This window comes from Suncus etruscus, chromosome 20, assembly GCF_024139225.1.
Source record: "Suncus etruscus isolate mSunEtr1 chromosome 20, mSunEtr1.pri.cur, whole genome shotgun sequence".
Classification (NCBI taxonomy): domain Eukaryota; kingdom Metazoa; phylum Chordata; class Mammalia; order Eulipotyphla; family Soricidae; genus Suncus; species Suncus etruscus.
The window spans coordinates 35,324,682-35,352,383 of record NC_064867.1 but is presented as its reverse complement, the minus strand read 5'-3'; the positions used below and the strand labels follow the sequence as shown (position 1 = coordinate 35,352,383).

Below are 27,702 nucleotides of genomic sequence, written 5' to 3'. Positions count from 1 at the left end.
GACCATTTTTGTGTAAACTTGTTTGACTCTTCCGTAGCAAAGAACATACAGATCTCCAGAGCCAGATTGGGGACTTAGATGAACTCTTCCAGAAAAGTAATATTGAATGAGAGTCAGTGTTTATCCAGGCTTTTTGGAGAATGCCCTATTTTTTTGGTTTTTTGTTTGTATCTGTTTTGGGCCACACTTATCGACTCACAGGTATTATTCTTGGCTCTGCATTCAGAAATTACTTCCGGCAGACTTGGGTGCCACTCTGCAACCTTCCGTGGGGGACCCCCGACCCGCGGGGGTGTGGAAATGAAGGTCGCTAGTAATTCGTGGGTTTGCCCGAGCAGAACCGATCTGTGAAGAAAAACCTGAGAAGTTAGTAAGAAAAGTCCTCAAGACAACACATGCTGTTCAAAAAGGGTTTATTGCCAGGGGAGATCAGCTTTTAAAGGCAGAATACGTCATAGAGGTGTTACAGTTTTTCCCCCAATCACAATTGCAAGCACTCATTAGCATAAGCTGGGGGCAGGTAATAGGGAGGGGCAAAGAGGTAGAGAGCACATGTTTAACCTGAAAACACAAGATCCAAACAAGGTTCTATAAATTTTACTCAGCAAGCATAAATAAAAAACCAGCTGTAAACATATTAATCTTTTGCTAACACAAAGGCAAGTTGCTCTATGATTTTCTTTCTGGCTGGATGTATTGAGCTGCTTTGAATTACTTTTATATTTGTCTATTTCCTTTGTTCTCAGGGCATGGGCGCCTCTGGTCACGTGGGTGACAAGGTCAGGGATTTCTTTTTTTTTTTTTTTTTTTTTTTGGTTTTTGGGCCACACCCGGTAACGCTCAGGGGTTACTCCTGGCTATGCGCTCAGAAGTTGCTCCTGGCTTGGGGGACCATATGGGACACCGGGGGATCAAACCGCAGTCCGTCCAAGGCTAGCGCAGGTAAGGCAGGCACCTTACCGTTAGCGCCACCGCCCGGCCCCAAGTCAGGGATTTCTGAGGTGTCCTTTGTTCTAGGTTCCATCAGTTAGGCTCCCCACACTTGGAGACTATGAGGTGACAGGGATCAAGCCAGGACCCTGTGCATGGCAGGTCTGCAATCCAGCCTGCCAGCTACTTCTCACCCCTATTTTCAGCTTTCTCAGTTTCAAGTTAGAAAAACAAAGCCAAGGGCCAGAAACATAGTACAGCAGTAGTAGGGCCTTTGTCTTGAATGCAGCCACCCAGGATGGAACTGGGTTTGATTCCCTGCATCCCATCGGGTCCGCAGACCCTGCCAGGAGCGAATTCTGAGTGCAGAGTCAGAGTAATCCCTGAGTGCCACCCAAAGTGTGTGAGAAAATAACAAATAAAAAAGAAAAAGAAAAAGAAAGCCTAAATCAGTCTATTCATGACTAGAGAAACTGAAATACAGTAATCAAGTGGTTTAAATGTAGTTCCCACCTAGGGTGATTTTTGCCCTCCAGGAAAGAACAATATTCTGACCTTGGAGATCTTTTCTTTTCTTTTTCTCTTTTTTGGGGGGGTCACACCCGGCAGTGCTCAGGGGTTACTTCTGGCTCCATACTCAGAAATTGCCCTGGCAGGCACAGGGGACCATAGGGGATTCCGGGATTCAAACCACCATCATTCTGCGTGAAAGGCAAACGCCTTACCTCCATGCTATCTCTGTTCATGTTTTTTTTCTTCTCAGCATTTTTCTAAAACCTTCCCCTCCTTTTCCTTTTATTTTGCTTGTATAGTGGGAAAATCATTTTTTTTTTGGTTTTTGGGCCACACCCAGTAACGCTCAGGGACTACTCCTGGCTATGCGCTCAGAGGTTGCTCCTGGCTTGGGGGCCCATATGGGACACCAGGAATCTAACCACGGTCCATACAAGGTCAGCGCAGGAAAGGCAGGCACCTTACCTGTGGCGCCACCACCTGGTCCCGTGGGAAAATCATTTAAAGGTAAAAATTTATCGCAATGGTAAGGAAGCAAAAGGAATATAATGGCCTTATTCTCTCTGAGAAAAAACTGAGGAGACTAAAAAAATGCTTTATATATCTGAATGAGTAGCTCAGTCAGAAAAAAGCTTTATGGAAGGATTCCAAGAGTACTTAGCTGCACCGTTTAATATCTGCTTAAACAGCTTTGAGGTTCCTACTGCACATGATATGTAGCGAAAGCTTTGGAAATGGCACCTTTTAGTTCATTCTCTATGTTTCTCTTTGAGTGCACTCACTCATAGAAGGAACAGCCTCAGAATTGTAGCTAGGTTATAAGTGAAATGAAGAGTGCACTGGCTTAAATTTTCACTTGCAAAGTTTGTCTTATTTTTCCCCCAAACAAGTAAATTCCAAAGAAAGATCCACGGTGGTTCTAGCCTGGTAACCATGGACAGCTCTCATCCAGCTACTAGGCTCATTAGACAACTAAGCAAAGGCTGTCTTCTTATTTTTCTTTAATTCTGGAAGGCAATATTCTCTGCTTTTCTTCTGAGTTAGGAGAGGTTCCTGGGTTTTCTTTGTATCTTAACTGAGACAGTTCAACTCCAGGGAAATGATTTAAATATCATTTGTAAAAGATAAAAAATTGAAGACTGTGTTTTTTAATGAAGACACATTTCAATGAATACTCTGTACTATATGTGTAGCAAGAGTTTTCATAAAATATCTCTGAAAGTGTTTTGCCCTATACGTTGTACAAGGCAAAACAAAACAAAACAAATAAAAATTTAAAAAAACAGTCCCAAATGCTTTCAGTGGAACAGAAACAGCTACCTATGTTAACAAAGACAGAAACATAGCTAGAGAGTAAAACTAATGGTCTGTGATAATTCTGGTTAGAAAAGACTTCTGAAAAATGGAGTTTTAATTTGAATTTTGAAGGATAGATAGTATGCTATCTATTGAATGTTGAAGGTTAGTCTAATAGAGTAAAAAGAGAGATTCCAAGCAACTGATAATACTATGTTGGTAAGGAGAAATGTGACACATGGAAGAATTAAATAAGTTATAAAGTGTTTGGAAGTGGGAGAATGTAAGGCTGAAAGCAGGGAAGAGGGGAAGTATTTTTGCAGTATCTATTTTTGCTACCTGGTCCTCAACCCAAATCTTATAGATAGAAACCTCATACATGATTTGCAGATTTTTCTCCCAAAATGTCTCCTATAAGAGAACAAAGTGGGGCCCCAGAGAGATAGCACAGCTGCGTTTGCCTTGCAAGCAGCCGATCGAGGACCAAAGGTAGTTGGTTCGAATCCCGGTGTCCCATATGGTCCCCCGTGTCTGCCAGGAGCTATTTCTGAGCAGACAGCCAGGAGTAACCCCTGAGCACCGCCGGGTGTGACCCAAAAACTAAAAAAAAAAGAGAGAGAGAGAGAACAAAGTGGATCATTTTGTTCTGGTACAATACTCTTGCAGTTATAAAAATAGCACAATACTACAGTGTAATGAGGACCTGGAGACTCTTGGGAATACATTTTTGAAGTGTTTTTTGGTGTTTTCTAATTGTGGTGAATTTGTTATGAAAAATGTTCTACTTCACTAAGTCTTTGAATGATGTGAAATTTAATTTGTGCAAGTCAACTCTAGAAATTCTTTTTTTCGGCCACATCCATTTGATGTTCAGGGGTTACTCCTGGCTAAGCACTCAGAAATTGCCCCTGGCTTGGGGGGACCATATGGGACGCGGGGGGATCAAGCCATGGTCCTTCCTTGGCTAGTCTTGCAAGGCAGAAACCTTACCTCTAGCGCCACCTCACCGGCCCCAAGAAATTCTTATATTAAAATTTTATAGCCAACCATAGAAATGTCCTATAACATGACACATTTTAGAAAATGGATATGCAAAGTACTCATTATGTCGATGGCCAAGATACTATCTTTCTATATATAAAACCTCATTTTCTTCTGTATAGTTCCCAAAGTGAATGATTTTGGGGGGAAATTCCACTCATAAGAAAGACTTATTTTTTTCTCCATGTCCTCCCATTCACAATACAGACCAGGAAAAGGGCCTGGACTGAGTTGTATATGGGTTGCATTTACTGTACCTCCTCTTTCTATACAGTCAGTGTAAAGAACACAGCCTGTGGTAAGCATTGGGAGGCCTTATTTTTTGATATTTTTATATATATAAAAAACCCTTCACCAGTGCAACATTCCTATCACCAATATCCCAAGTGTCCCTCCTCCCCACCTCATACCAACCTGTACTCTAGACAGGCTTTCTACTTCCCTCATTCAGTCACATTTTATTATGATAGTTCTCAGTTCTCAGTGTAATTATTTTCTTTAATTTTTTATTGTAAGAATTTATTCAAGGGCTCGGAGAGATAGCACAGTGGCGTTTGCCTTGCAAGCAGCCGATCCAGGACCAAAGGTGGTTGGTTCGAATCCCGGTGTCACATATGGTCCCCCGTGCCTGCCAGGAGCTATTTCTGAGCAAACAGCCAGGAGTAACCCCTGAGCACTGCCCGGTGTGGCCTAGAAACCAAACAAAAATTTATTCAAGAGATAAAATTGATTAACATAATGAGGTAAACTAACATAACATAGTAACATAACATATGATATAATTAATATTATAATACATGTACGTTAAAGAAAGCTGATTAAAACACAATTTTTTTTCATAATGGCTTACATATCTTTCACAGTAGTATTTAGTATTTATTTAGTAGTAGTATTTCACATTGAATCAGGGGAATACCCATCACCAAATATGTCCTCCTTCCATCCCAGTTCGTTTTCTACAACCTATATACCCCACCATCACCCCCCGGGCTGCTAGAAAGAAAAAAGACTTATTTTTTATGTTTTTTGGGGGGTCACACCTGACATCATTCAGGGATTACTCCTGGATCTACGCTCAGAAATCCCTTTTGGCAGGCTCAAGGGACCATATGGGATGCTGGGATTCGAACCACCGACCTTCTGCATGTGAGGCAAAAGCCTTACCTCAATGCTCTCTCTCTCCGGCCCCATGAGAAAGACATTTTTTTGGTAGCATTTTTTTCTTCTAGATGAAATACAGCTGTCTTCTTGTAGTTTAATAGCTTTCTTCAGGATTGTACCATGAACATATAAGAAAAAATGTATTGATATGTAAGAAAAGTAAAAAAAAAAACAAGCAGGTAGGGTGTTTGCCTTGCATGTGGCCAACCCAAGTTTGATATTCCATATGGTCCTGTGAGCCTGCCAGGAGCGATTTCTGAGTGCAGAGCCAGGAATAACCCCTGAGCATCACCAGGTGTGGACCCCTTAAAAAAAGAAGTAATATTAAGAAGTCAAAAGCAGAGTGTTCAGGCAAAAAGTTAAGGCATTTACTTAATTTGCACAAGACCAACCCCAATTTGACCCTAAGCAGCTCATAATAGTCTCCTGAACACTGAGCATAGCCTAAATGTGACCTAAAAAACCAACGAAATGTAATTTTCATCATTCTCTTAGATTGGATTCTCAGAGCAGGAATGAAATCATCCTTATTCTGGAGGAATGGTAAAGGTGAGAGAAAGCTGTAAATGGGTAAAAGAAGCAGATGAGATAAGAAAGATGCTAAGCAGAAGATTTTGGTTGGAGTTTATTTCCAGACTGAGCCCATGGGGTGTTCTGGGGGCAGGAATGGTATGCCAGAGTATTAACTCTTTCGAGACTAGAGGCTCAGCTTTATTATTATTTATTATTATTATTATTATATTTTGGTTTTTGGGCCACACCCATTTGACGCTCAGGGGTTACTCCTGGCTATGCGCTCAGAAATCACCCCTGGCTTGGGGGGACCATATGGGATGCCAGGGGATCGACTGCGGTCTCATCTATGCTAGCGCTTGCAAGGCAGACACCTTACCTCTAGCGCCACCTTCCTGGCCCCTGGCTCAGCTTTTTTTTTTAATATTTTATTTCATAAACTAGAGTTTCATTTAGAGTACAATAAATAACCTTTTCCATTTTCTTTCTTTTTTTGTGGGGGGGCCCACACCCGGCATTGCTCAGGGGTTACTCCTGGCTGTCTGCTCAGAAATAGCTCCTGGCAGGCACAGGGGACCATATGGGACACCGGGATTCGAACCAACCACCTTTGGTCCTGGATTGGCTGCTTGCAAGGCAAACACGACTGTGCTATCTCTCCGGGCCCCTGGCTCAGCTTTTTTAAATATCTGAGTTAGTCCTTGACTCCACGATACCCTAGTGAAACAGAGTCTCCTGAATATTTTCAGATAAGATGGTTCCTATTAGTCCAAACCAAAGGACTGTGTTTAGCCGTTAGCAGTAAAACGTATGGTAGCTGGGAATGAGAGTGCCAGAGCAGTGAGGAGGCCCAAGTCAGGGCCCAGCATAGGCTTTCAGAGTGCCTGCAACTGCCCCAGTGAGAAAATCAAGGCACTCAAACTTCACTTACTAAATTCATGGATTCCCATCTTTCTACTGCAGCACACATATTTTGGCAAAGAGTCAATGAAAGGGACTGATTATTGTAGAATTGTCTCCTCAGGGGAATGATGTAATAAAAAGCAAAAGTAAGAACTACAATCTCTTTAGGGGCCAGAGCCATAGGCAGCGGTACGGTGTTTGTCTTGCATGCGACTGACCCACAACTGATCTCGGTTTGATCCACAGCTTCCCATATGGTTCCCCAAGCCAGAAGCAATATCTGCGTGCATAGTCTGGAGTAACCCCTGAGCATCACCGGGTGTAGCCCAAAAAACAAAAAATATATAAAATTAAAATTTTTAAAAAGTAAGGCTGGAGAAAGAAACGATAGCAGGACAGATAGGGCACTTGCTTTACATGCAATTGACCTGAGTTCAATTCCCAGAGCCTCATATAGTTCCCAGAACCCCACCAGGAGAAATTTCTGGGTGCAGAACCAGGATTAACCACTCGGTGTGGTCCCCAAACAAAAAAGTAAACAAAACAAAACAAAACAACTATGAAGAATTATGAATAGAATTAAAGGATTTCTGGGTCAGGAGTAATCTCTGTGTGCTGCCCAAAGTGTAGCCCCCAAACAAACAAACAAACAAACAAACAAACAAACAAAAAGGACAGTGAGTAAAACTGGAGAGATAATACAGGAGTTAAGCAGCTTTCCTTGGGGATAGACTAGGTTCAATCTCTGGCACCACAGATGGTCCTCTGAGCTCTGTAAGCCCTGAGCACTGCCAGATGTGGCACAAAACCAAAACCAAATAAAAATGCACAAGGCAATGGAGAGATTGGAAGATCTACCAAAAAAGTAAAGCATTATAGAAGACTTAATGGGTCCTCTGTTTATCACATACCAGTAATGTCCATAAACAATAAGAAAATATCGAGGCTGGAGAGATAGCATGGAGGTAAGGCCTTCCACACAGAATGATGGTGGTTTGAATCCCGGCATCCCTTATGGTCCCCTGTGCCTGCCAGGGCGATTTCTGAGCATGGAGCCAGGAGTAATTCCTGAGCGCTGCTGGGTGTGACCCAAAATCCAAAAACAAAAGAAAAAGAAAATACCTTGGGACTGGAGAGATAGCATGGAGTTAAGGCATTTGCCTTTCATGCAGAAGGACCATGGTTTGAATCCCGCATTCCATATGGTCTCCTGAGCCTGCCAGGGGCAATTTCGGAGCGTGAAGCCAGGAGTAACCCCTGAGCACTGCCAGGTGTGAAGTACCCCCCCCCCCAAAAAAAAGAAAAAAATATCTCCAAGGTCAGAATATTGCTCTTTCCTAGAGGACAAAAAACACCCTACATGAGAATTACATTTAAACCACTTGATTACTGTATTTAAGTTTCTCTAGTCATGAATAGACTAATTTTGAGGCTTTGTTTTCCTTTTTCTTTTTTTTTTTTTTTTTTTTTTTTTTTTTTTTGGTTTTTGGGCCACACCCGGTGACGCTCAGGGGTTACTCCTGGCTATGCGCTCAGAAGTCGCTCCTGGCTTGGGGGACCATATGGGACGCCGGGGGATCGAACCGCGGTCTGTCTCCTAGGCTAGCGCAGATAAGGCAGGCACCTTACCTCGAGCGCCACCGCCCGGCCCCTCCTTTTTCTTTTTTTTTTTTTTCATTTGTTATTTTCTCGCACACTTTGGGTGGCACTCAGGGGTTAGTCCTGACTCTGCACTCAGAATTCGCCCCTGGCAGGCTCTGCGGACCCAATGGGATGCAGGGAATCAAACCCAGTTCCACCCTGGGTGGCTGCTTTCTAGACAAAGGCCCTGCTAATGCTGTACTATCTTTCTAGCCCTTGGCTTGAATGCATTGAACCCCAGCATCCCATATGGCCCCCTGAGCCCACCAGGAGTGATTTCTGAGCCTAGAGCCGGGAGTAACACTTGAGTGCTGCAGGGTGTGACCCCCAACCCCCCACCAAAAATATACAACCAATAGAGGGGTAGGGGATGGAACCTGGGAACACTAGTGAAAGTTCACACTGAGTGATATGATCCATGCTGGAACACTGCATGTCTCAAGTTCAGCTCTGAACAAGTCCCTTAAAAATTTTTATTTTTATTATTTTGACCACTTCCCCAGGACCTGTCTGCAAAAGGGTACATTACTTTGGGACCAGTGTGACTATTAAAATGAGTAAATAGGGGCTGGAGGGATAGGATGGAGGTAGGGCATTTGTCTTGCATGCAAAAGGATGGTGGTTCGAACCTCTGCACCCTTATGGTCCCCTGAGCCTGTGGGAGCCATTTCTGAGTGGAGAGCTAAGAGTAATCCCTGAGCAATGCAGGGTGTGACCCAAAAAAACCCCAAAAATCAGAAACAGAGGTCCCCTACTGGGGGCCACTAGAACTTAGACAGCTGAGGCTTTGTCCTCTAGAGGTGGGTGGGAACTTCTAGAGCAGAACCTTGGGGTCAGTGAGCCACCTCTTATCCGGCGCCCCCTTATCAACAGTTAGTTGAAATTCAGGCCTGGCATTTTATGTACAACCCTGGCCTGATTTTCCTTTCTCCCTCCTTTTCTTCCCTGATTCCGTCCTCCTCCTTCCCTCCCTCCCACTGTGCTATCCACTCTGAGTCCTCGGACAATTTTCTTAGTCTTAGCCACGGTGCTTCATCAAGCACCAACCAGGGAATCTCAGAAGCTGTTTGGAATCACTATTCTGTCCTGCCAGTTTTTTTTTCTTTTTGGTTTTTGGGAAACACCTGCTGATGGTCCCCAGAGCCTGGAGCAATTCTGAGTTCAGAGCCAGGAGTAACCCCTAAAACTCCTGAAAGCTGGCTGCCAGAGTACTGGAAAAATGGTTGGCTGCCGTGTTGTTCTTCCTGCCTTTCCCTTTCCTCTGGTCCTCTCTGACTGCCCCCCACCCCCCACTTTAACTTATCCTCCACTCTCTCTCTCCTCTCTCCTCCTCTCTCCCCCTCTTCCACCTCTCTCTCCCTCTAACTCTCCCCCTCTCTCCCTCCAAGTGCAGTATGTATTGTCCAGCCCCGAGTTTTGATCCCAAGTACTAATGGCCCCTTGGCACCTCCAAGAAAAACACACTCCCACAACTGATGAGAAGAAGAAATAGCCCCAAAACAAAGGGGTGTGGGCCCCAAACAAAAAAAAAATTGAGAGGTGTGTGTTTGGGGGGTGGTGGTCCACACTTACTTCCGATGGCTTCTGGGACCATATGGCATGCCTGTGATCAAATCTAGGTCAGGCCCATGTGAGGCAAGTGCCATACCTGTTTATTGCTCTGGCCCAATATAATTTTTTGTTTTGGGGCTAAACCAGCACTGTTCAGGGTTTACTTCTTGCTTGCACTCCTGGTAGTACACAGAGGACCATACTGGAAACTGGGGATCAAACCTGTGTTGGCTGTGTGCAAGGCATCACAACTGATGAGAAGCAGGAATAGCCCCAAAACAAAAGGGTGTGGGCCACAAACAAAAAAAATTGAGAGGGGTGTGTGTGGGGGGTGGTCCATACTTACTCCCGATGGCGTCTGGGATCATATGGCATGCCTGGGATCAAATCTAGGTCAGGCACATGCGAGGCAAGTGCCATACCTGTTTATTGCTCTGGCCCAATATAATTTTTTTGTTTCTGGGCTAAACCAGCACTGTTCAGGGTTTACTTCTTGCTTGCACTCCTGGTGGTACACAGAGGTCTGTACTGGAAACTGGGGATCAAACCTGTGTTGGCTGTGTGCAAGGCAAACACGCTATCCACTGTACTATAACTCTAGCCCCCAATAATAATTTAAAAAGCCCCCCATTTTTTGGTTTTTGGGTCACACCCAGCAGCACTCGGGGGTCATTCCTGGCTCTACGCTCAGAAATCACTCCTGGCAGGCTCAGGGACCATATGAGATGCCGGGATTTGAACCACCAACCTTCTGCATGCAAGGCAAAGGCCTTACCTCCATGCTATTTCTCCGGCCCTAAATAGACCTTTCATAGCAGAACTTATGTTTGAGCACCAGTCTCTTAATTTCTTTGCATAAATCACAAATCACAAATCAATGTCATTTAAAACTAGAATAATGAGGCAATTTACAGGGAAAAATAAAACAACAAGAAATAGCTAGAGCTTCAAATGATTTATTTGTGAGAAAGAGAGTGTTTATAAAATCAAGAGTTGTCGCTGTCATCCCTACTTGGTTTCTCTTCTCTGGCATTTGCATCATCACCTTCACCATCCCAAGGGTAGGTACTAGGAGGCCTCCATATTGTGTTCGTGTGTGTGTGTGTGTGTGTGTGTGTGTGTGTGTGTCTAATCAGGCATCGTCACTGTCATCACTACTTGTCTCTTTTTCTTCGGCACTGGCTTCATCATCTTCATCATCCTAAGGGGTAAAAACAATCACTGAGTTATTGGCTTTGAAAACACAGTCAGCTGTGTTTACAGCTTAACTCCTAGCCCAGTGCTCAGGAAGCTGCTTGTGATGCAAATGTCCTCCCTCTGTGCTCTCTCTAGGGCCCGTGATCTTTTCTATTCATCACACCTGGCAGTGCTTAGTGGGTGTTTCCCAGTGCAGGGATGGATGGCTCTGGGATCCAAACTGCCTCGAGTTAAACCCAGCTGGGTGTGCAGCAGAAGCTAGTCACGACTCGCCAGACACAAGGGGCTTTTCTCCTATTGAAAATTGTTCTCGGGGCCCAGAGAGATAGTACAGCGGCGTTTGCCACAGCAAGCAGCCAATCCAAAACCAAAGGTGATTGGTTCGAACCCCGGTGTCCCATAGGGTCCCCCGTGCCTGCCAGGAGGTATTTCTGAGCAGACAGCCAGGAGTGACTCCTGAGCACTGCTGGGTTTGGCCCCAAAACCAAAAAAAAAAAGTTGTCCTCGGAAAACCAGGGAGAGCGGGTGGCAGGCATTTGCCTTGCATGCAGAAGGATGGTGTTCGAGTCCCGGCATACCATAGGTTCCCCCCCCCCAGGAGGCCAGGGGCGATTTGTGTGCGGAAACCCGGAGGATCCCCTGAGCGTTGCCTGGTGTGGCCCAAAATGGAATGGCCGCTACTTACCCCGTTGGGGCAGGGGGCTGGCGGGCTCATGCTCTTCGCTGCAGGGGAGTCTGGGGCTGATGCGGGGTCCAAGGGGGGAGCGGGCTCCAAAGGGGCTGCAGGCTCCAAAGGGGGCGCTGGGGCCAAGGCGCCCCATCCACGGCCTCTCCCTCTCCCTCGTCCTCGTCCCCTGCCGTGATTCCCTGGAAGGAAGACAAGCTAGTCTAGTAAGCAAAGAAACTTTCCCAGACCCAAGGGGCTTTCTCTCCTATGAAATTTTTGTGCGGGTCCGGAGAGAAAGCCTGGCGGTAAGGCGTTTGCCTTGCATGCAGAAGGATGGTGTTCGAATCCGCCATCCCATAGGGACCTCCCCCCCCCACCCCCGCAGCAGGCCAGGGGCGACCTGTGAGGACCAGGAGGAAGCCCTGAGCGTGCCGCAAGTGGCCCAAAAGCAAATGACCGCTTACCACTTGGGGCCCTTTGCAGGGCCTCAGGCCTCAAAGGGGAACGTTCTCTGGGCGCTCCTGCCGCCTCCCGCCCGTGTCGACGGAGATGCCTGAAGCCAGCGAATCGTGAAGCCATCCTCGCCGCTTCAGCGATGGCCAGTGCTTGAGATTTTACCATCTCCTCCCTATTGCATGGAACCGCAGCCACCCACTGGTTGAAATAGGCCTCTATTTGACAGCTCGCTGCCATCATCAATCTATAGCAGTCCTGCTCCTGGTGGCGCCTGTCACTGCGGGAGAAGCGGCCCCAAATCCAAAATCAGAAAGACTATTTTGCACAGCCGACCCAGGTGGTTGACTAAGGAATCCCGAGCTGAACCTTGCATCCCAAACGGCCCCCGCTGCCTTAACAGAAACCATGTTTCCCCGTGTTGGTGGACAGAACAGAGGGGAGGCCGCTCCCAGCCCGTCCCGAAGCCCCTATGGTCCGGCAGAGAGCCCACCCCGAAGTGGCAGGGTGAGGGCAGAGATGCACAGAGCAGTCGAGGCATTTCCAGGACGCAGCCAGCCCACCACAGTCCCCAGCATGCAGGTCTTCCCACATGGCCTACACAGCCCTATCTCCCTTCCAGCTCTTCAGCAGGCTTACCCACGGCAGCGTGGACATCCACCGTTGTCCTCCATCTCCATCTCCAGGCTTTGCCTGCCTTCCAACTCTCCGTCTTTTAAACCCCCCCCATCCCAGGTGTGGGCAGTTCTGATCATTCATTCAGGTGGGATCAGTTCAGGTGGGGAGGGGTTACAGCGATAGAAGAGGCAGACACTTGGGCACACGCACCTGGATAACTGAGGACTTCCAAACTCCAAAGTATATTTCCCCAGAATTCCGCGAACGTATATTAAAATTAGATACAGTATTTTCTGTTTGCAGTAAGGCACCTGTCGCCACCCTGCAACCCAACTCTTTCGCTTCACACTCAGTGGAGTGCTCTTGGCCTGGCCTTGTAAAACGCCCGCAGGCCAGCCCGAACAACACAAGTTGCTCCCCGGAGCTTACAGCTTACAACTTGTCTTTGACCCTTTCCCCAAAGGCCCATTTTGACAGCTAACACGATCCTATGTAGCCTGAATTGGGGGACCGGGATAGGGGCGGCTGGGGCCTTCGGGGACACTCGGCCAACTCCCCAAATCCTCCAGGACAATCGCCTGTCACCACACACATCCACTTGGGCCCAAGTCAGGGGCTAATGTACCCATGGCCTCCCGCCTGGGCTCTGTCTCTTTCTCCCCTGGGGCAGACTCTGGGTTTGTTTGTTTTGGGGTTTCACTGGGCGCAAACAATAACCACTCACCGTCCTTTCTCATGGGGGGAGGATCGTTGGCCATAGGCTGTGGCCTGATCCTTCTCGGTATTCAGCCGGCGGGGGCTGGGGTAGAGCTGCAGACTTTGGGGCCATGGGACTGCTGACGACACCCCCGTGGCTAAATCAGACATGGGAGTCACCGCCTCCACCTGTTTTTCATCCTCCTCCTTAATCCCTCTGCTGGTGCTGTGGCCCAAAAACAAAAACAAAAAACAAACAAACAATAAGCAATTGTTCTCCAGTAGGACGTTTGCTTTCCAAACAGTAAACCCAGGTTGTTGACTAAGGTGGTTGGCTCGGTTTCCGCATCCCATATGGTCCCCCAACCCAGGACAGATGTCTGAGCACAGAGCCAGGAGGAACCCCTAATGTCACAGGGTAGAAACCCCCCAAAATAAAAATTTTCACAATTCCAATTACCATTAAAACCTAAAAAAATGAACTAATCCTCTCGCTAGAAATTACCTTCTAGCAATAGAGGTGCTCACAAAGAAAATATGAATTTACCGGCCAGAGAGATAGCATGGAGGTAAGGCATTTGCCTCTCATGCAGAAGTTCAGTGGTTCAAATCCCTGAGAGGTGAGGGCTGAAATATTAGTACAGTGAGTAGGGCACTTGCCTTGCATGCATCTGACCTGGATAGGCCACCAGTATCTGCTATGGTACCTCAAGTTCCATCAGGAATGAGTCCTGAACACTGACCTAGTGTATGTGATTCCAAAAACAAAACCAAGGGGTGTGTGTGTGGGAGACAGAGACAGAGACAGAGATAGACCTGGAGGTAGACCTGCAGAGTGACCTGGAGAGAGACTTAGAGAGAGACCTGCAGAGAGGAGTGCATGGTACTCTGCATGCAGGCAGAAGATTCTTGTGCTCTCCTTGGCACCTTGCCTTAAGCACTGCTGAGAGTAGCCCGAGTACTGGAGTACTGAAAACTCGTGAAGACCCCCAAAACAAAAACATAACAACCATAAGCCAAAAATGGCACAGAGGGGAGGGGCATTTGACTTGCATGTGGCAGACCTTGGTTCAATCCCCAGCACCCCATATGGTTCCCCAAGCCTGCAGGAACGGTTTCAGAGCGTAGAGCTATGAGTAACACCTGAGCTGCTTCAGATGTGGCCCCCAAACCAAAAACCAAACAAAGAGAGAGGTGAGGGAAGGACACCTTCAGAGGTGATCCCTGAAGAATTGTGTCTGGAGTGGCTCCCAGACCACCAGGTGTGGCCACCCCAAGCCAAACAAGAAGGGTGCCTTTGATACTTGGTCTTTTCTTGTTCTTTCCTCAGGGGCTACTTCCCCACATCACTTGGAGCTCAGAGGCTGATTTGGCAGAACTCAGGGAACCGCTTGGTGCCAAGGACGGCTTCTTGCATTGAAGGACTAGCACAGGGCCGGAGTGATAGCACAGCATTAGGCCATTTGCCTTGCGTGTAGCTGACCCAGGATGGACCCGGGTTTGAACCCGGCATCCCATATGGTCCCGAGATAAATGGGTGATTTCTGAGTGAAGAGCCAGGAGTAACCCCTGAGCATCACAGGATGTTGCACAAAAAAAATCAACAATAACAAGTAAACAAAACAAAACATTGCCCTTCGATGCTGTAGTCCCTGCTGGCCGGTATGGGGCACTGTGCACTCCTCACTGCAGGTTCCCCTCGGTTAGGAGAGGACTCCCGGGGACCCTGGGCCCAAGTAGCAAATGAGGAGATCCAGAGTGATGCACAGCAGAGCCCCCCATAGCCTGAATCACACAAGATATTCCCCATAGGCCTACAGCTTGTCTTTGAACCTTTCCCCAAAGGCCCACTTTGACATCCAACGGGGTCCTAAGTACCCTGAATTGAGGGATTGGGTTAGGGGGTAGTAGGGGCCCTCGGGCACACTTGGCCAAACCCCCCTAAATCCTCCAGGACAATCGCCTGTCACCGCACACATACCCTTAGGCCCAAGTAAGGGGCTAATGAACCCATGGCCTCCTGCCTGGGCTAGGTCTCCCTCTCCCCTTGGGCACTCTCTGGGTATGTTTGTTTTGGGGTTATACCTGGCCCTCAGGGGTTACTCCTAGCTCTGCACTCAAAAATCAATCCTAACAGGCTTGGGGACCATGTGGGATGCCAGGGATTGAACCCAGGCTTGTCCTACCTTGGCTGTGTGCAAGGCAAATGCTGAACTGATGTGCTATACCTCATTTGTTTATTGGTTTATTTAGATCCTGGCTCTGCACTCAGAAATCATTCCTGGCAGGCTCGGGGGACCACATGGAATGCAGGAAATCAAACTTGGGTTCGTCCAGGATAGGCCACGTGCAAGGCAGGGCCCTACCACTGTGCTATCACACCAAACACTCCTTACTCCTTATCTTTTTTTGATTTTGGGTCACAGCTGGCTCTATGCTCAGAAATCACTCCTGGCAGGATCGGGGGACCATATAGGATACCGGGATTCGAACCACCATCTTTCTGCATCTAAGGCGAAAGCCTTACTGTTGTGCTATCTCTCTGGCCCCTATTTACTCATTTAAAAATTTTTTTGTTGGGCCTGGAGAGATAGCACAGTGGCTTATGCCTTGCAAGCAGCCAATCCAGGGCCAAAGGTGGTTGGTTCAAATCCCGGTGTTCCATATGTGCCCCCATACATGTCAGGAGCTATTTCTGAGCAGACAGCCAGAGTAACCCCTGAGCACCACCGGGTGTGGCCCAAAGACCAAAAAAAAATTTTATTTTTGTCACACATTGCTCATGAGTAACTCCTGGCTCTATGCTCAGAAATCACTCCTGGAAGACTTGAGGGAACATATGGGATGCGGGGATTTGAACCACTGTCCTTCTGCATGCAAGGCAAATGCCCTACCTCCATGCTATCTCTCAAGCCCCAGTTATTTCATTCCTTGGGATTTTTTTGGGCCACACCCTGCATTGCTCAGGTATCACTCTTAGCTCTCCACTCAGAAATGGCTCCCACAGTCTCAGGAAACCATATGGGTGCCGAGGTTCGAACCACCATCCTTTTGCATGCAAGACAAATACCCTACCTCCATCCTATCTCTCCAGCCCCTATTTAGTCATTTTAATAGTCACACTGGTCCCAAAGAAATGTACCCTTTTGCAGACAGGTCCTGGGGAAGTGGTCAAAATAATAAAAATAAAAAATTTTAAGGCACTTGTAGTTTTACAGAGCTGAACTTGAGACATGCAGTGTTCCAGCATCGATCATATCACTAAGTGTGAACTTTCACTAGTGTTCCCAGGTTCCATCCCCTACCCCTCTATTGGTTGCATATTTCTTTTCTTTTCTTGGTGGGGGTTTTGGGGTCACACCCAAGGGTGTGATCAAGGGTTACTCCCGGCTCTAGGCTCAGAAATCACTCCTGGTGGGCTCCGGCGGCCATATGTGATGCTGGGATTCAATGCATGGAAGGCAAATGCTTTACGTCCATGTTATCTCTCTGGCCCTGGTTGTATATTTCTAAATGACATACTTAGCAAAATCATATTTGATTTCTTGAATTTATACTTGTTTATAATACTTTTTTTAAATGGGGACTGGAGGGGCCTTTTCAGCTGGTGCTAAAGCAGAGGTGTTGTGGTCGTACTTGGAGACTATGACGTGACAGGGATCAAGCCAGGACCCTGTGCATGGCAGGACTGCAATCCAGCCTGCCAGCTACTTCTCACCCCTATTTTCAGCTTTCTCAGTTTCAAGTTAGAAAAACAAAGCCAAGGGCCAGAAAGATAATACAGCAGTAGTAGGGCGTTTGTCTTGATGGCAGCCACCCAGGATGGAACTGGGATTGATTCCCTGCATCCCATCAGGACGGCAGGGCCTGCCAGGAGTGAATTCTGAGTGCAGAGTCAGGAGTAACCCCTGAGTGCCATCCAAAGTGTTCGAGAAAATAACAAATGAAAAAAAAAAAAGAAAAAGGAAAACAAATCCTCAATCAGTCTATTCATGACAAGAGAATCTGTTTTTTTTTTTTTTTTTGGTTTTTGGGTCACACCCGGCATTGCTCAGGGGTTACTCCTGCCTGTCTGCTCAGAAATAGCTCCTGGCAGGCACGGGGGACCATATGGGACACCGGGATTCGAACGAACCACGTTTGGTCCTGGATCGGCCGTTTGCAAGGCAAACACCGCTGTGCTATCTCTCACGGCCCAAGAGAATCTTAAATACAGTAATCAAGTGGTTCAAATGTAGTTCTTACCTAGGGTGAATTTTGCCCTCCAGGGAAGAGCAATATTCTGACCTTGGAGATCTTTTCTTTTCTTTTTTTGGGGGGATCACACCCGGCAGTGCTCAGGGATTACTCCTGGCTCCAGGCTCAGAAATTGCACCTGGCAGGCTCAGGAGACCATATGGAATGTGGGATTCAAACCACAGTCTTTCTGCATGAAAGGAAAATGCCTTACTCCATTCTATCACTCTGGCCCCAAGATATTTTCTTTTTCTTTTGTTTTTGGATTTTGGGTCACACCCAGCAGCCCTCAGGGATTACTCCTGGCTCCATGCTCAGAAATCATTAAATCATTTCCCTGGAGTTGAACTGTCTCAGTTAAGATACAAAGAAAACCAGGAACCTCTCCTAACTCAGAAGAACAGCAGAGAATATTGCCTTCCAGAGTTAAAAAAAAAAAGACAGCCTTTGCTTAGTTGACTAATGAGCCTAGCAGCTGGATGAGAGCTGTCCATGGTTACCATGCTAGAATCACCTTGCATCTTTCTTTGGAGTGTACTTGTTTGGGGGGGAAATAAGACAAACTTCTGCAAGTGGAAATTCAAGCCTGTGCACTCTTCATTTCACTTATAACCTAGCTAGAATTCTGAGTCCGTTCCTTTTATGAGTGAGTGCACTTCTTTCACACACAGCTAGGAAGAGGGATGAAAAGGAGGGAGAGGTTAAACGAGAGGAAAGGGGGAGAGAAAAAGAAGAGAGAACTTAGCTTAAGACTAGGAAGGACTTGGATTTCCCCAAAGTGGATCCATCCTGATATATGGAACTGATAATCGGGAGACATCATGACTGCCCCGATTTCTGGAAGTCTGGATCTTGTAGGCTAAAATAAGTGAGTTTAATCCTAAAAGCTGGGCGGTACCTTGAGCTCCTGTTAGTGAAGAGCTCCATCTCCTGTTCTCTATTAGTATGTTCTCAAAACAATTTCCACTAGCTAGGCACACCTGAGCAAAGGAGAACATTTTAACTATTCTATGATCTTCTGTTATGTAGATTTTTTTCTTCACTGAGTGTTTTCCAAATTGCAATGACGTTGTTTGTATTGTGATGGATACTGCGAGCTCAGGATATAAATTTTACATGTTTAGCTCATGATAAAGAAAAAAAGTTGGGGCTGGGCGGTGGCGCTGGAGGTAAGGTGCCTGCCTTGCCTGCGCTAGCCTAGGACGGACCGCAGTTCGATCCCCCGCGTCCCATATGGTCCCCCAAGAAGCCAGGAGCAACTTCTGAGCTCATAGCCAGGAGTAACCCCTGAGCGTCACAGGGTGTGGCCCAAAAACCAAAAAAAAAGAAAAAAGAAAATTCAAATTTGTACCTGAGGAAAAGCAGTAAGAAAACTATTGTTCTAGCTCTGTAATAAAAATCATCAATAAAACTATAAATACGGGCCGGGCGTTGGCGCTAAAGATAAGGTGCCTGCCTTGCCTGCACTAGCCTTGGATGGACCGCAGTTCGATCCCCCGGTGTCCCATATGGTCGCCCAAGCCAGGAGCAACTTCTGAGCACATAGCCAGGAGTAATCCCTGAGCGTTACCTGGTGTGGCAAAAAACCAAAAAAAAAAAAAAAACTATATAAATGCACACCTGAAGCCGCCGACAGCCCTCTCTCTGGCGACCCTTGAAGCCATCACCGCCGCTGCAGCTAAGGCCAGTGCTTCACTAGCCACCATCTCCTCCACATTTTCGGGGACAGCAGCCACCCGCTCCATGAAGAAGTGCTCCATTTCACGGGTCAAAGCCACCATCTCCATCTCCAAGCTTTCCCTGCCCTCCAACTTTCCATCTTGGGCAGTTCTGATCATTCAGGAGGGATCAGTTCAGGTGAGGAGGGGTTACAGCGATAGAAGAGGCATACATGTAAGAATGACTATGTAAGTGACACAATAGAACATAACAATTGGGCAACATGCACCACGATAACTGAGGACTTCCAAACTCCAAAATATATTTCCCCAGAATTTTGCAAATGTATATTCAAATTAGATACAAAACTTTCTGTTTGCTGTAAGGCACCTCTAGCCACCCTGTGACCCAACTCTTTTGTTTCAGACTCAGGGGAGTGCTCTTGGCCTGGCCTTGTAAAACCCCCCCACAGGCCAGCCCTGACAACACAAGTTGCTCCCCGGAGCATACAGCTGACAGCTTGTCTTTGAACCTTTCCCCAAAGGCACATTTTGACATCTAACACGATCCTATGTAGCCTGAATTGGGGGACCGGGTTAGGGGAGCCTGGGGCCCTCGGGGACACTCGGCAAACTCCCCAAATCCTCCAGGACAATCACCTGTCACCACACACATCCCCTTGGGCCCAAGTCAGGGGCTAATTTACCCTTGGCCTCCCACCTGGACTCTGTCTCTTTCTCCCCTTGAGCAGGCTCTGGGTTTGTTTGTTTTGGGGTTTCACTGGGCACAAACAATGACACTCACCCTCCTTTCTCACGGGGGTAGGTGCCTCGAGCATGGGCCGTGGCCTTTTTCTTCTCAGTCTTCAGGGGGCCGGGGCTTGCCACCACAGCAGTCACCACCTCCACCTGTTTTTCATCCTCCTTCTTCATCAGTCTACCCTTGCTGTCTCCCAAAAACCAAAAAAAAAAAAAGGAAAGAAAAACAATTGTTCTGGGTAGGGTGCTTCCTTCCAAGCAGCCTACCCTAAGGTGGTTGGCTCGAATCCTGCATCCCATATGGTCCCCCAAACCAGGAGCGATTTCTGAGCTCCTAGTCAGGAGGAACCCCTGAGCGTCACCAGGTAGGACCCCAAAATAAGAAAAACAATTGATGCAGGTCTCGCAGCACATAGTAGTGAAGCCATAGGGAGGACAGACGGGCAAGCAACTTCCTCCAAGAGTCCTCCGGCTCCTTCCCACAAGCGAGGCCTTTTTTTGCAAGCAATGACTTTATTCTTTTTTTTTTTTTTTTGGTTTTTTGGGCCACACCCTGTGACGCTCAGGGGTTACTCCTGGCTATGCGCTCAGAAGTTGCTCCTGGCTTCTTGGGACGCCAGGGGATCGAACCGCGGTCTGTCCTAGGCTAGCGCAGGCAAGGCAGGCACCTTACCTCCAGCGCCACCGCCCGGCCCCCAATGACTTTATTCTGAACACACTTCCCGGACTGGGCTGGAGAGATCATGGAACATCAGGAAAACTGCTTGTCCTGCACACAACAGACCTGCATTTGAAACTAGCAGGGTCCCCAGGCATTCCCTCTGGTCCTTCACCCCAACCCCAGCACCACCCGGGGTGAAACCAGTGAGCAAAAGGGTTTTTGGGGAAAAACCTGCCAAAGAGCACTTTCTCACCGGGGAAGATCCTGAAATAATCATTTATGTCCTAACTTAAATCATCATCATCATCATAATCAAACTTTCTCTACTTTCGATTAAAGTCCAAATCACACTTCATTTTTTTTTCAAAGTAAAATTTAGGAGAAGGAAAAGTTTGCCTCAACAGCCTGGGTTTCGTGTTTTAAGGACTAGTTAACTGTCAGCCAGCTCCAACCAGTGGCATGGAAAAAGGGGGCACGGGAAAAAATGCCTTTTCAAGCCATCCGATCTGGCTCCCAGGGCTAGGGGAGTTTGTCTTCATTCTTTCTCATAAAGGCGCACAACAAGGCACCACGTGGTGAGCGGACGGGTGGGCTGTCCAGCTCTTGGGGGCATGGGCCAGACCGGAGGCGCATGCACCCTTGGGTGGTGGGCCGGGAAAGCATGCACATCGATCTTGGACACAGGAACCACACACACAGAAAGCAGGGCCAGGAGCGCTCCAAGCCTTGGGGCCCATCCTCACGCCCGGCCAGTGGGCCTAGAGAACTTGGAGAGCCTGGAGCGGGCATGTAACATAGGCCAGGGGGGACACACAGAGGGCAAGGCTTGGGGGCCACCGACTCACCTCGTCCTTGTGGTGCTGGCAGAAGTCGAGGCGCTCAGGGAAGATGGCCAGGCCCTCTGCATAGACCTGCAGGACGGCCTTCTGCTCGCAAAAGCGGCAGTGTAGCTTGAGGGTGTTTTTATGTTACTGATCCGACCCTAATCAAGCATTGGGCCCTACCTTAGGGTGTGACCGGGTATTGCGCTCCCACCCTAGGGTGGTACCTGACTCTGGAATAAGGCAAATGCCTTACCTCCACGTCATCTCTCCAACCCCACCAGGAGTGATTTCTGAGTATAGAGCACAGAACCAGTAGTAACACCCACCAAGCACTGCTGGGTGTGGTCCAAACACTAAAAAAATAATTTCATTTTGTGGGGGCAAAATTATAGTACAGCAAGAAAGGCGCACGTGCGCACACACACACAACAGTGCATGCGCTGACCAGGATTCTATCGCTGTCACCATCATATATGATTCCCAAGCCAGCCAGGACTAATTCCCTGAAATCAGCCGGGTGTGACCTCCCCAAGAGAAAAAAATTGTTTTGCTTTTTGTATCACACCCGGCAGTGCTCAGGGGATACTCCTAACTCTATGCTCAGAAATTGCTCCTGGTAGGTTCAGGGGACCATATGGGATGCCGGGATTTGAACCACCAACATTCTGCATGAGAGGCAGAATGGAGGCCTTACCTCCATGCTAACTCTGCGGCCCCAAAGAAAAAATCTCATCTCAGAAGGCAGCTTATTTCTAGCACTTTCCCTCTGCCGGCTCAGAAGCCTGTTCCCACATCTGAGCTATCAGGGCCATGACTGTCAAACCAGAGGGAGGCATGGTCCAGATGTGTCCACTGCCATGGAAAGAGCCAGCTTCCCTGGAGGAAGTGGGTAAGTCACCAAGTCTGGGGCCAGACAATAGATGCAGACATAATCCCTAAGCACAGAACCTGGAATAAACTCAGAGCACTTTGGGTATGGCTCAACCCTTCCTGCCCTCCCCGCAAGAGCCACAAAATCTGACCTGGGCCTCTGATTTTTCTTGTCTATGCCACAGGAATTGCTGCAATAGGGGCTAGACCGATAGCACAGCAGGTAGGGATTTTGCCTTGCACATACATGGCTGACCCAGTTTTGATCCCCAGCATTCTATATGTTCCTCCCCAAGCCTGCCAGGAGTGATTTCTGAGTGTAGAACCAAGAGTAACTCCTAAGAGCCACTGAGTATGACCAAAACAAAATAAAACAAAAAAGAATGGCCAGAGTTTCTTTCTCTCTATCTCTCTGTTCTCTTTTTGTTTTTGGGGGCCACATTTTTCAGTACTTAATCCCATCACTGCTGATGAGACTGGAGTGATATATCAGAGGCAGGGCGTTTGCCTTGCCTGCAGCTGACCCAGGATGGACCCAGGTTTGATCTCCAGCATCCCATATCAGGTTCTCCCGAACCTGACAGGAGTGATTTCAGAGCACAGAGCCAGGAGTAACCTCTGAGCACCGCTGGGTTGGCAAAAAATAAAAATAAAAAACAGAAGCCGGGAGTTGCCTGGGTGATGCTGGTGGGGCACTGTGCTTAAGAAGCTGCGGAGTATGCAAACGCTGAGTATATGCCACTACCTACAACAGTTGTATCTCGGTGACCCAGAGTGGCAGTCACAGGTTGAGTTGTTGAGAGTAGCTCTGGGCATCAAATCCGCAGCAGCCTGACCCCAGCAAGTTTATGCTACTGAGCAATCTCCAAACCTCACAGATGGCTTTTTTTTTTGGTTTTTGGGCCACACCCGTTTGACGCTCAGGGGTAACTCCTGGCTATGTGCACAGAAATCGCCCCCTGGCTTGGGGGGACCATATGGGACGCCGGGAGATCGAACCTCGGTCCTTCCTTGGCTAGCGCTTGCAAGGCAGACACCTTACCTCCAGCGCCACCTACCCGGCCCCACAGATGGCTTTTTGATGGAGGTCAGCGATCAGTCCCAAGTCAAGTTCTTAGAGACACAGTGTGAGACACAAAGGGAAAGGAGGACACTGGGAACAACAAGGACTATCTTCATCCCAGTGTCCTTGAAAGCCTTGTATGTATATATTTTTTTGTTTGTTTTGGGTCCCACCCAGCAGAACTCGGGTTTCTCCTGGCTCTACGCTCAGAAATTGCTCCTGGCAGGCTTGGGGGACCATATGGGATGCTGGGATTCGAACCACCGTCTTCTGCATGAAAGGAAAACTCCTTACCTTCATGCTATCTCTCCAGCTTCACCTTGTATGTATATATGGTGCGTGTGTGTTTGTGGCACTACTGGGGTTATTCTGTTTTCATTTTGTTCTGTTTTGGGGCCACACCTGGCAGTGCTCAGGGGTTACTTCTGAGGAATAACTCCTGACAGGCTAGTGGACAATATGCCAGAGTCAACTGCCAGCTAAGCAAACAGCCTGCTGCTGTGCTATTCTCCAGGCCTTGGGGCTATTCTGGCTTTGTGCTAGGGAGACCATGTGGTGCCAAGGATTAGATACTTTTGGTTTGTTTTTAGGGTTACACTCAGGGGAACTTAGGGTTAGCTCCGCATTCAGAAATGTCCCCTGCTGGGTTCGACTGGGAAGGAACGAGAGAAATACATTTGTCAGAACCTATAAGTCTGACTTAGTTTAAGAGCAGTGCCAAATTTCACTGCAAATTAGATCTTAATTTTAAAAGGGGGAAGGGGATAAGTTGGTATCCCTGCTTTGTCACCAGCCTGCTGGATCATTAAGATGGGAACAAAGAAAGACAAAATACCCACTACATAAACAACCTTGATGCGCCTGTGATTGTTTTTGCTTACCAGAATTCAAGGCCTCCGAGATCAACCTCATTGGACAAATGTCCTGCAGCCTCCTGATCTGCAGTAACACCTTTCAGGCCAGTATGCATGTGGACCAAGTGGAGCCTGGTATACTCAGGGGCAGGAACCTCAGCACCTGAACCAACTTCCAGCATAGCTGGCATTTACTCAGGGAAAACCAAGTAAGGCCAGAGCAGAGATGGGGCTTGACTAGCATGGCCAGTAAGGACATTTGCCTTGCAAGGCAACTGCACATCCCCTTAGGTGCCACAGATTATGGCCAAGGGTAATTCTGGAGGGTAGAGCCAGGAGTAACTCCAGTGTCATTGCTGGGTGAGGCCCAAAAGCTTCCACACACAACACACCCCACCAAGAAAAGATTTCTTTGACAAGTGAAAAAAAGTACACTTGTACTTTAATAAAGATGATAGGAACAGGAGGCAGAGTAACACTCAGGTTACTCCTGACTGGGCTTAGAAATCACTCCTGTGGGGCCAGAGCAATAGTACAGTGGTAGGGCATTTTCCTTGCATTCAAACTACCAGGAAAGGACTGGGATTTGATCCCCGGCATACCATTTAGTCCCCCGAACCTGCCAGGAATAATTTCTCAGTGCATAGCCAGGAGCAACACCTGGGCATCACTGGGTGTGTCCCCTCCCCCCAAAAAAGAAAAAACTGCTCCTGGAAGGCTCGGGACCATATGGTATGTTGGGAATCGAACCCAGATATGTCCTGGTCCAACCCCTGCAAGACAAGCACACTACTGCTGTTTTTTCACTTCAGCCCCCCCAACAATAATTTTATTTGGTTTTTGGGTCACACCCAGCAGTGCTCAGGGTTACTCCTGGCTCTATGCTCAGAAATCGCTCCTGGCAGGCTGAGGGGACCGTATGGGATGCCGGGATTCCAACCACCGTCCTTCTGCACGCAAGGCAAATGCCTAACCTCCATGATATCTCTCTGGTCCCTCCAACAACAATTCTTAAAGGACATAGAATAGGGTTGCCTTGCTAGTGGCCTCTCCAGTTTAATTTCTAGCACCCAGTATGGTCCCCTGTAACCCCTAAGCATTGCCAGGTGTTTTTAATCCCCCAAATCATTGAAGAGTATTTATTAGCTTGTGGGAATTCTTTATATAGTTTGAATACAAATATTTTTATCCAGATATACTTTGCCATTTTTCTTCCCTAACCTGAAGCTAGCTTGTGTTTGCATTATCTTTGAATGAATTCTACACTTCAATGACAGTTGATCTATTTTATTTGTTTCTTTTTTAGGTGTCAACCAGCAGTATTCTAGCTGTTCGTGGCTCTGTACTCAGGAGTGAGCCCTGGCGGTGCGCAGAGGACCGTGTGTTAACCAAATTATTCTTTGGCTTGTCCTTTAGGTGTGTGTCTACAGAAATTCTTTTCGGGGCCCGGAGAGATAGCACAGCGGTGTTTGCCTTGCAAGCAGCCAATCCAGGACCTAAGGTGGTTGGTTCAAATCCCGGTGTCCCATATGGTCCCCCGTGCCTGCCAGGAGCTATTTCTGAGCAGACAGCCAGGAGTAACCCCTGAGCATCACCAGGTGTGGTCCAAAAAAAAGCAAAAAAAAAAAAAAAAGAAATTCTTTTCTTTTGTCTGGGGCCACAACCGGCAATACTCAGAGGTTACTCGTGACTCTGTTTTTAGGATAACTCTGGCTGTGCTTATGTGAGATGCTGGAGATGAATCTGGGCCAGTCACATATAAATCAAATGCTGTACTGGCTGTATTATTTCTTCAGCTTCTCATAATAAAAAAATTTTTTTTTGGTTTTTGGGCCACACCTGGCAGTGCTCAGGGGTTATGAACCATATGGAATGCCAGGATTTGAACCACCGGCCTTCTGCATGCAAGGCAAATGCCTTACCTCCATGCGATGTCTCAGGCCCCCTTTGTTTGACTTTTGGTGGAGGAGGGGACCCATACTCAACAGTGCCAGAGCTGCTACTGTCTCCCATGAAATACTGGGGGGGGGGCATTTGCAGTGCATGAACAAACCTAGGGATTCTGCACATTTCTTTCTTTATTATATTTTGGTGGTGGCGGTTTTGTTTTGGGGCTACATCCTGTGATACTCAGGGTTACTCCTGGCCATGCTCATGTAACAATATAGGGTGCCAGGAATTGAAACCAGATCAGCCATATGCAAGGAGAATTCCATACCATCTGCGTCCCACACATTCTTAGTAAACTAGATGTGGTGTCTCCCCTGAAACCAAGAGATTCTCATTTTAGTTTCAGACATGTGGAAGTGGGGGCCAGAGAGATAGCATGGAGGTAAGGCGTTTTCCTTGCATGCAGAAGGATGGAAGTTCGAATCCCGGCATAACATATGGTCACCTGAGCGTGCCAGGAGCGATTCCTGAGTGTAGAGCCAGGAGTAACCACTGAGCACAGTAGGGTGTGAACCAAAAACCAAAAAAAAAATGTGGAAGTGAATCTGTTAGGCGACTCTAATGGGCTGCCATCAAAGGCCAGTTAGGGTGCCCGATCTCCTCAACCCCACTGTACTCAGCTCAGAAGGAAGCCGGCTCTGGGACATCCCAAATGCCATTAGAAAGCTCAGTGTGTATGGTCCATGAGGTCGTGTAGCGGGTTGCATGGGTTGAATCAGATTCAATCTCCAATACGAACCCTGACAATATATATGGTACCCCAAGCATTGCAGGGTGTGGTTCAAAAACCAGAATAAAAATAGAAATAAAGGGGGCCAGAGAGATAGCATGGAGGTTAGGCGTTTGCCTTTCATGCAGAAGGAAGGTGGTTAGAATCTCAGCATCCCATATGGTCCCCAGTGCCTGCCTGCCAGGGGCGATTTTTGAGATAAAATCAGGAGTAATCCCTGAGCGCTCCCGGGTGTGACCCAAAAACAAACAAAAAAACAAAAAATAGCCCGAGAGATAGCACAGTGGTGTTTTCCTTGCAAGCAGTCTATCCAGGACCTAAGGGGGTTGGTTCAAATCCCGGTGTCCCATATGGTCCCCCGAACCTGCCAGGAGCGATTTCTTAGCGTAGAGCCAGAAGTAACCACTGAGCTCTGCTGGGTGTGACTCCCCCCAAACAAAAAAACAAATAAAGGAGAATGAGGGGCCAGAGAGATAGAGTTAGCAGGGTGTTTGCCTTAAACATGGCTGACCAGTTTCAATCCCACACCCCAGATAGTCCCCTGAGCCCTGTCAGGAATGATTCCTAAGTCTTGTAGCTCCAGTTTGTAACACAGACACACACACAAACACACACACACACACACACAATAGAACAGATATGATTTGCTAAGAATTTAAATGAGAAGCAGATAAGAAGCCATGAGTTTTGGGGCTAGAGCAATAGCACAGCGGTAGGGCATTTGCCTTGCACACACCAATCCCTGACAGACCCCTGTTAGATTCCCAGCATCCCATGTGGTTCCCCAAGCCAGGAGCGATTTCTGAGTGCAATCAGGAGTAACCACTCAGTGTCACTGAGTGTGGCCCAAAAACTAAATAACCAACAGAAAGAGACAAATAATAAATGGAAAACTAATGAATCTATAAAACCTATTG

At 47.5% G+C, this 27,702-nt stretch overlaps 1 non-coding gene across 1 annotated transcript; it reads right to left on the bottom strand.

Moving 5' to 3' along the window:
• Nucleotides 1–3,962: 3,962 nt before the first annotated feature.
• Nucleotides 3,963–4,095, bottom strand: LOC125998440 (small nucleolar RNA SNORA51). The gene has a single exon (XR_007492008.1). It is a non-coding gene; the product is annotated as a small nucleolar RNA SNORA51 (small nucleolar RNA).
• Nucleotides 4,096–27,702: the final 23,607 nt, after the last annotated feature.